The following is a 10,091-nucleotide window of genomic DNA, read 5'->3' on the forward strand; positions in this document are numbered from 1 at the left end:
AGTCCATGCCCATTGGCTGTGCATATAGTTCTTCTCAACATCTTCCTATTTACTCCACTCCCTCCTACTATGCTTCTTAATTCCTGTACCATCTCCCTCCCTGCTGACCTCCCCCCCCCCAAAGTTCCTCATACCTATAATTCTTTTCACACTCTCATTGCCTACTTAGTTTGCCTTGGTTTCAATTCCCTAGCTTCTGTTGTTGGTTCTTGTGATACAGTTTTCATTTTAATGTTCATAGTTTTGATTCTCTTTCTCCTAAACAAGTCCCTTTAACATCTCATATAACAGTGGTTTGGATCTGATGAACTCCTTCAGTTTTACTTTGTCCTGGAAGCACTTTCTCTGCCCTTCTATTCTGAATGACAGTTTCACTGGATGGAGAATTTGTGGCTGTAGGTTTCTGATTTTCATCACTTTGAATATTTCTTGCCAGTCCCTTCTTGCCTTCAAGGTCTCCTTTGAGAAATCAGCTGATAGTCTAATTGGGACCCCTTTGTACATGATTCTTTTCTTCTCTCTTGCTGCTTTTAAGATTCTCTCTTTATCTTTAATTTTTGACAATTTGATTATAATGAGTCTTGGAGTGGTTCTCCCTTGGTCCAGTTGTTTTGGAACTCTCTGTGCTTCCTGGACCTGTAAGTCTATTTTCTTCCCCAAGTTCGGGAAGTTCTGCTTCATTATTTTTTCACATAATTTTTCAATTTCTAGATCTTCTTCTTCACCTTCTGGTAACCCTATGATTCGGATGTTGGCCCGCTTATAGCTGTCCCATAGGTTTCTGAGCCTCTCTTCATTTTCCTCACTTTTCATTTCCTCTTTCTGCACTGGTTGACTGTTTGTTCCTTCCCTATGTTCCAATTTGTTGATTTGATCTCTGGTTTTCTTGCCCTCACCACTAGTTTCGTATGTGTTTTTGTTCGTTTCAGCAGGACTAGCCTTCATTCCTTCCCCATCTTATTTAAGATCTGCTGTTAGGTCTGTAAGCATTTTTATAACCAAAGCTCTAAACTGTGTTTCAGGAAGATTTCCTATCTGCTGAGCCGTTATATCAGATATTTGCTGTCTGGTCAGCAGTGTCACCGGGATCTCTATCATGATCTGTGCCATCCTGACAGTTTTGTGTTTACCTTTGCTTCCTGGGCGGTGCTGTCACACATTCTACATCATAGGGGCGGAGCTCCGTGCACTCATGACTACCAGGCGACCCGTCTCACCACACTGTGGTGTTTCCTGTGGGTCTGGGGGTCCAAGATGGATTTCTGCCATTCACTCTCTGCTGAGAAACCAGGAGCCTCCTCCTCCATCCCTACAGCTTCTGTCCCCCACAGTCCGAGGCAATGGGGTCTGCCTTCCCCGGCGTTGGACTCACGAGCTCATGGGTCTGTTCTGCAGCCGGGGATGCTCTCTAGGCACTTCTTGCCTCCCCTTAAATACAGGTGTCTGTGCTTACCGCTGTCCCACCACCATTGCTGCAGCTGCCGCCACCAGCACAGCTTGACCTCTTTGTCCCGGCTTCACCCCTCCTACCCATCTGGATGAGCACCACTTCTTTATAACTTCATACGTTGGACTTCCACGTAGCTTTATTTTCTGGAACTTCTGGCTATTTCTGGTTTTGTGGTAGTTGTATTCCTTCTTAGTTGTGGAGGGAGATGGAGCGTGTCAGTCTAAGCCTTCATCTTGGCTGGAAGTCCAATGAATTTCTGTTTTTAATACTCCCCTACGCCACCCCTAGTCTGTGGAACCTTGTAATGGCAGCTGAGTGTGCTTGTACAATTGCTATGACAGAGAAAAAAAATGTCCTGCAGGAATGCCAAGGAAGGAGCCAGCATCAGGTGACTCGTGTCGGTTCCAGAGCGGACTGGTTGAGGCCACCCATCTCAATCTGCCGTTCCCTGGGTGACCGTGCCTGCAGGCATGAGTGTTGGAGGATGGAACGAGGTAAGACAGGCGCAGCGGAGGTCACAGAGTAAGCCCACAGTGAAGGGTAGCCTGTGCTTCATTAGCTATTATGGAGGAGGCCTGCATCCTGTCAGCTGATGGTGCACAGCACAAAGTGGTATAAACAGAGAGAGGCTCTGACTGGCGGAAAGAGCCTTTGCAGCCAAGCGGATCCCAGGAGCCAGGGCTGGGAGTTGGGCTGGACTGACTTGGGAAATGGAGAGTGACCTGGAAGAGTGGGAGAGGGGAGCCTGGGCAGGGGAATCCGCAGGGGGCAAGAGCAAGGAGACACTAGAATACCAGACTTTGTCCCCAAGAAAGAGAAAACTGTCTAAGACTTGTAAGGCAAGGAAGTGACAAGCAAGAAAGGGAACGCTGGCCAGCTGCAGAGGAAGGCAGAACAGAGGGACCCATTGTGGGCTTCTGTGATGCAGAAGAGAGGCCCGTGAGTAATTTTGGCTCTTCTATCTGTTGGTCTTAAATATTTATTTCTATGTTTACACGCATAAACAATGCTAGAGCCCAGATGCAGCTACCCCCTCCAGCTCTTAAAAGATTTCTGTAGAAGAGTTCCTGGAAGAGGCAGTTAATGCCTTTGCTCGTTTGCCCTGGGATGCATTTCTGAGCGGCAGGGCCCTGCATTTGTGGCCGCTGCAAGGAAGGTTTCTCAGGCGTAGACCTCCGGGGCAGGGCTGCAATGAGACTCGGGAGCTCAGGTTTCCAAAGAGGGAGGATTCCTCAGGGAATTCGGGGAGATGGCTAATAAATAATGAAAAGATTGCCCACAGTGCCCTGTCCATTTACCAATACTCTGCTGTTTAACTTTTTTATCACAACAGGGTGACTGTGAGCCTCATCTTTCTGCAGCAATGGAGAAATGTTGTGCCAAACCATCATTTCTTTCTCATTTACCCACATTATTTGGGTAACAGAGAAGTTGAAAGTTGTAGGTGATTTGGATTGTATCTAATTCAACTGTCCTATTTCACAGATCAGGAAACTGAGGCTCAGAGGAGGAATGTGTTCAAAGTCTTAAGGATGGTTAGTGGGACACATAGCATTGGAATGTGGATGGCATGACTCCCAGTCCAGGGTGTCACAGTGTCCAGCACCCATGGGAGAAGAGCTGCTCAACAGAAACACAATGCAAACTACAGCGGTCACTTTCCACTTTCAAGTAGCCAAATTAACAAAGTAAAATGAAATGGGTGAAATTAGCCATAACAATATATTTCATCCCATAGGCAACATATACAGACCCCCTCTGGACACACTTTTTATTCCAGGATCTCAGAATGTGCTATTTGCATGGTTGGGCGTGGAGGGGCTGAGGACAGGGAGTGGGGTCAGTGCTGAATAGCAGCCTTTCCAAGAAGAGCAGTCAGTGTGCAAGCCCAATAAGCCATACATTTTGCAGGAAATCTGCACTTCTCTCCAGGAGCATTAAGCATAGAGAAAAATCCCCATAATGAAGGAGTAGGCAGTGATAGACATTGTCCCAGCCTGCAACACACAGAGGACTTTTTATCCAACCACCCATGTCCATGGTGCTTTTAGCTGACAAAAGATGCCTGTAGGGTGCTGGCATTCCAGCTATCTCCTGAGGTGGTTGGAAGTGGGTGGCAATGCCAAGTCCTGGGAGGAAGGCTGGGACAGGCATGCCTAGGGAGAGAGAGGGGCTGTCCTCATGCTGGAGGCCTTGTGAGGTTAATTCAGGTGACTAACGTGGAACCCCAATCCCCTTGGGTCCAGGGAACTAGATCAACTTCCAGAGTCCCACCTGTAACTGTACCAAGTTGCAGAGTTCCACTCCTTTTCAGGAGTCTGGAATCCCAGTGCAATTCCCTTGAAAGCTATCACCAGCTAGCTTGGCCTCCACCCTGTCCCAAGGTGACAATGTGCATGCCTTGGCCAAGTCTTTCTTCTCTGGTCTCTAGACAGGTTCTGATGCTGGAGCCACTGAACAGGTAGAGCAACTGAGGCTGCCAATAAGCGACAGGTTCCTGAGGTAACAAACCCTAAGAGCAAGCCTGGTATATCCCCCACTACCAGCCGGCCCTATGCGTGGCTTACCTGAGCACCGATCCCAGCAGATGCCCACATCAGTGGGATAAACAAGCCTCTCAGACAATGAGCAGTCACAGAGCTTGATTGCCCAAAATTTGCTTCTAAATCTATCCTGTCCAACACACCTAGCCATCAAGCCCCTGAAATGCGACTAGTCCAAACTGAGATGCGCTATACATGCAAAATATGCACCAGGTATCAGAGACTTGGTATGAGAAAAAGGATGTAAGTAACACATTGAAAATGTTTACACTGATTTCGTGTTAAAATGATAAAATTTTGCATATATTGGATTAAATGCAATGTATTATTAAAATTAACATCAAGCATTTCCTTTTACTTTCAGTGCGATTAATTTAAAATTTAAAACGCCACATGTGGCCCCCGTTTTATTCCTGTTGGACAGCACAGTCCCAGTGAAGTGTCTTGTTTCTGAGGCCACTTTGTCGGGGTTTGACTAGCAGCGTGGTGACCGGTGGCATAAGCATGGTGGTTGTCGAGCAGGACAGGGGGTGAAGTGAGAGCACTGGCTGAGGTGCCCTGTCTCTCGCCCCACTCATCGCTCTGGAGGCCAGAGCTTACTCCAGCGTGTGGTGAGGAACCATCACCCTGACCCAGGTCTCTCAGGGGCTCCACCTGCGGTGTCGGTGCGAGACCTGGGGCAGGACATCGCCAGGTGGGGACTCAGCTATGTGATTGCTTCTCACCCTTTAGAAATGGACCAGGAAGTCTGGAGCTGAATCTCGGGGTCTGCCAACACAGGGGATCCTTGTGATGATGGAACTGGCTGGTATCTTGAGTTTGGTGGCAGAAGGTGATAAAATTACAGACACCTGCACCTGTATAATTTCTTACAACTGCATGTGGTTTGACAGCTACCTCAAAGTAAAAATGTTGAATAACAAGAATCAGAGCCGTATCTGTACACCCGTGTTCATAGCAGCATTACTTGCAACAGCCAAAAGATGGAAGAAACACAAGTGTGCATGAGTGGGTGAATAGATAAAAAAATTATGGAATATACATACAGTGGAATATTATTCAGCCATAAAACCAAAGAAATGTCTGACACATGCTACCACATGGATGAACCTGGAAGACACCAAGTGAAATAAACCAGCCAGAAAAGGACAAATATCATATGACTCCACTTATATGAGGTACCTAGCATCATCAAATACACAGAGGCAGGAGACTGGTGGTTGCCGGCAACTGGTGAGAATGAGGGGTTACTTAACAGGCCCGGTGTGCAGTTACGTGAGACGAAAAGCATTCCAGAGGTGGGTAGTAGTAATGGTTGCGCAACAATGTGACTGCTTAACGCCACTGAGCTGCACACTTTAAAATGACTAAGATGGTAAATTTTATATTGTGTATTTTATTACAATTTTAGAAAATTTAAAAATTAGGGTCTTTTGACTTAAAGATCAGGACGCTCTTCTACAGTCCGCCCTGTTAGAGGAGGTAAACCGACAAGCTGCTGAGCGTATCAGTGGGAACCGGACTTCCAGTTCCTGGGTGATTAACCTGTAGAAGAAGCAGCAGAGCATGCCCTTGCCAGGCAGGTTGGGTGTTAGAAGGTGGGGACCAGAGGAACCCACATCTCACCTCAAGATCATCATACACCCAGACAGGTCTCTCACACCACCCAAAGGTGGAACTAAACCTGTTAGTGCAGTGTTAGCCATGACCAAAAATATTAATCACTGTGGAGGTCAGGGAGGTGAAAATCTAGATGGAAATTTTAATGCCTAGAGTGCAAGGGGGTCAGGGAAGGCAAAGACTGATCCCAGGATCCGCAAATCAAATCTGCTTTCATGTGTGACACGGTACTGGCATTTGAGGATGTATTTCGCAATACCTCTCACTAAAGTTATGACATTTCCCATACTAACTAAGGAGGATTGACTTTATGGGTCACCCTAATTGTACAGCGGAAGTAGCCCTGCCTGCGTTTGCTATTTGACAGGAAGGGTGTGAAAGAACCCACTGAGTGGGCAGGGCAGGGGCCTCCCTACACCACAGGAAATCAGCCACCCAAAGGGGAGGACTTCCGTGTACCTCCGAGAGTCACGCTGAGACAGGGATGGGTGGGAGGAGGGAGCTGCTGTCCTGCGAGTGCCCCCTTCTCCAATCACGGAGAACAGGGGTCCAGTTTCAGTTATAGGGCATTTCAGAAGATAATTACATCTTTTCCCTTAAATTCCCATAGGCTCATCAGAAGCCCCTGAACTGCCTGGAATGTTTAAGAATGCCAGATATATCCTGGCCACAATTTTCAGCCCCCAGGGCATTTATTAAGATGTGCAGTGCCTGCACCACCCCACTCTTCACCTCTCCCACAGCCATCACGCAGACAGACCTGTGTCAGGCAGTAGCCCTGGCGGGCTGTCTCTGAGCTTGATGAGGACGCGTGGACACCTATATGATTCTGCTCTATTCATAATGTTTTCTCAGCCACGGCTCCCTGAGCCAAGAGATTCAACTGTTTATGAAAAACAATATTCTTTTCCCTCTTGGTCATCTAAGTCAAGGGAAATTTTTGTGTGGTGATGCATAAATCCCAACGTTTGGTTTGAAAAGTTCCCTAAAGTGTGGGTGTGTCCATAAAACAAGCCTGAAGACATCACTGGAACTCCCCTGGGAGGCCCTCTGGACTCACAGACGCCCTCATTAGCAACCTTGGGCAGCTCACTGTGGGACTTAGAGTTTTCAGCTCAAAAATGAGTCTACAAGCCGGAGTTATTAGACTTGCTGGAGAACATCATGTTTCAACTCAGTTAAGGACAACTCTCTCATGATCCGAATCCCTCTGATAAAGTCATTATAATGTGTCCCAAATGACTTAGCTCTTCTCTTCGAGAATTTTTTTTTTATGTTTTACCCAATCCATAAATAATTATCTCTTTTTTGTGAAAGGTTTTGTTTTTTTGTTTGTTTGTTTAATACATCTGAAAAGAATGCATATACAAAGAGTTGAGACATGAGAAAGCATTGGTTCAACACCAATGAATCTACAAGCATTAGAATTTGGGGAAGATGGAGAAGATTACTTAAACGTTTTTAAAAATTGAAAACTGCAACCAAAATAAACTGATAAAATCACTATTAAAACTTATGAAGAGTTTTCCTAAGACTCTGTCCATAATTTTTATTAAACTAGAGAGCCTCAACTGCCTGCTCTAGGGGATTCCCCTGACTGGTCCCAGGTCATTAAATGTTCTCCCCTCCCCCACTCAGCCCCGGCTTCTTAATGAAGCAGGTCTCCATCCTCATACCTTGAAAGAGAATGTGCAACATTCTACAGACATCTGTCTTCTAGCATCACCCCTCATATACATACCAGGCCTTCCGCTGTGTTCTAGAACACCATATCATATACCATTAAGCTGTACAACAATGCTAAGCATATAAGACCTTGACTGACAAGGAAAAAGTGTATTTTTTTAAAATTATGTACTCAATCCACGTGGTATTTTTCAAAAGTCACAATACTTTTCTTAATTTATCAGTGAAAGTAGTTAGAAATTAACTTTAAAAATCAGCAAACGGCTAACAAATTTCCTTGAAAGTCGCGTATATAGTGCCTGCTAGGAAAGAGGAGGGGCAAGCCAGGTTCCACCCACTTTCATGGGTTTCATCCAATGCTGAACCTACTCAAGGGTGGAGAGTAAAGGCAACTTTCAAAACGGAGTATGTTATTAAGTGAGGCATTGACTGTACTCCTTGCTAAGAGCACCTGATGGGGAAGATGTTTTCTAAACTAGGTCTAGGAAGTGGAATGAGGAATCACGCCATCCCCCTCCCCTAAAGCACTGTCCAATGGTTAATTTTTTGAAGATGATAAATAAAAACAAACCCCTACACACTTCCCACTCAAAAATAAAGAAAGGGGGGGAAAAAAACGAGATGTCCCAGATCACTCTCCATAATGGAACTTGGGAGCAGCTTCAACAACCCGAATTATTCTGTTACGGGTCATCACAATTATGTTTGGCTTTTCAACAAAAGAAAAAAAAAATTTAAACAACAAAACAAAAACTAGTATTGATCACTTTTCTGATGATACATACACAATTACTCAAAATTAACTAGTATTGAGAGGCGGAAGGGGACCATACCAAATGGGCTTGGTTCACACAAGTGCTGTGGGTAAGTGCAGGGCATTTGTTACTATTGCAAAAACGAATTGTAATTTTTAATCTTTAGTTGGTTTGAAACGTTGCTTTTAGTATGATGGACACCAGCTGTGCAGAAAGGGCTCTGCAGAGATGTTCAAGCAGCTCACACCTGCGGCTCTTCTTCATTCCAGAGGCTCCAGGACAGCCGATATCGCTTCGTCAAATACATTCCTGAGGCTTTCCGTGTGAGTACAGAACACCCACAAACTCGGCAGCCTCCAGGTCGCGGGTCAGCATTTTCACAGCCTCTGGAGTGACAGGCATCTGTTTGTTCTTGGCAAGTTTCTCAAAGTTGAGGGGTCAGCTCTGAGATCAACTTGGTTCCGAAAAGGCAAGAAAGGAGTCTTTGGACAGCGCTGAGTTATCTCAGGCACCCACGTTTCTTTCACATTTTCAGATGAGGATGGAGAGACTACTGAAAAAAGGACTAGAAATACATGTTTGTGGACAACTCAGCAGTAGTAACTGGTCATAATCCTCTTGTTCTGCAGCATCAAGAAGTCCAAGAGTATATAGTTCTCCAGCATAGTTGTCAAACACAGTCCACACATATTCAGATGGAAATTTGCTCTTTGTGCAGGATATCAGGAGACCTGTTTTATCAAAGGCATCATCACCCACAACAACACACTTAATTGTCTGCATTGCTGAAACAGTTTTCTATCCACTTTAAATATTTCAAATCCGATGATGGCCTCAGCTTCTCCACCCGGGGTGTGGGCAGCACTCAATAACGATTTCATGAGTGCCTGTATATCAGAGTGTGCAATGCCACTGACTCTAATTCCTCCTCCTCATGAAGAAAATTACTTGCCTAGACCCTTCCACAGCCATCGAAGTAGCCATTGAAAATGATGCTACAGACAGCATACTGAGATGGAAAAATGGAAGGGATTACAAAATCGTATGCGCTTAATGCCATTTTTGTAAATACATAGTATATGTTTAATCCTACTTGTGTTAATGTATATTTATAGACAAAAAATAGGTAAGTATATAGACAGATAGATATTCATGTGTATATTTGAATACAACAAATTTGAAAGGATATGTACAAAAATATTCATAGTGCTCTCCAAATAGTAGAATTATTTTTTTCTTTTAGTTTCTCTGCATATTTTTCTAGGGTAACATACTATATGGGAAATCAAGAAACAAAAGTGTGTTTTGAAGGAAACCTTGGCACTGCAAGTAGCTGGTGGCAGAGGTTGTGGGCACCGACAGAAATTGATGTGTGTGTAGTTCGGGAAGTGCAGAGTCCTGGGTGACATTGTGGCTACCTCTGTGCAAATGGTTCAGGCCTACACACAGAAAAATGTAAAGTTCATATTTTCCCTAAGCGACTGGGATTAAAAGTATATATAGTTGACCCTTCAACAGCATGGATTTGAACTGAGCAGGTTTGCTTTACACATAAGTTGTTTTTAGATAAATACTATAAATGTATTTTTCTTCCTTAGGATTTTCTTAATAATGTTTTCTCTAGCTTGCTTCATTATAAGAATGCAGAATATAATACATATAACATACAAAGTATGTGTTAATCAACTGTTTATGTTATTGGTAAGGCTTCCAGTCAACAGGAGGCTGTTAGTAGTTAATTTGGGGGGAAGTCAAAAGTTATACATGGATTTTTGACTGCATGAGAGGTCAATTTCCCTAGCCCCATGTTGTTCCAGGATCAACTGTATATCTGTGTGTGTGTGTGTGTGTGTGCACTTATTATATATGCGACTATCAAGGAGCCTTTATGACCACTAGAACTGTCAATGTTTATATTAATATTTATTAGTGCATCACTTTAGCCCTTACACTGGCCTTAACGATATGAATCCCATTACCTCTATCATATCCACTAATCAACATAAACTCAGATGTATTTTTATACTAGCCACATCA

General features: G+C 44.4%; 1 pseudogene; it reads right to left on the reverse strand.

Moving 5' to 3' along the window:
• Nucleotides 1-8,216: 8,216 nt before the first annotated feature.
• LOC150006126 (cell division control protein 42 homolog pseudogene) lies at nt 8,217-8,837 on the reverse strand (annotated as a pseudogene).
• Nucleotides 8,838-10,091: the final 1,254 nt, after the last annotated feature.

Source organism: Furipterus horrens, unplaced genomic scaffold (genome assembly GCF_987537825.1).
Source record: "Furipterus horrens unplaced genomic scaffold, mFurHor1.1.pri manual_scaffold_6, whole genome shotgun sequence".
NCBI classification, from domain to species: Eukaryota; Metazoa; Chordata; class Mammalia; order Chiroptera; family Furipteridae; genus Furipterus; species Furipterus horrens.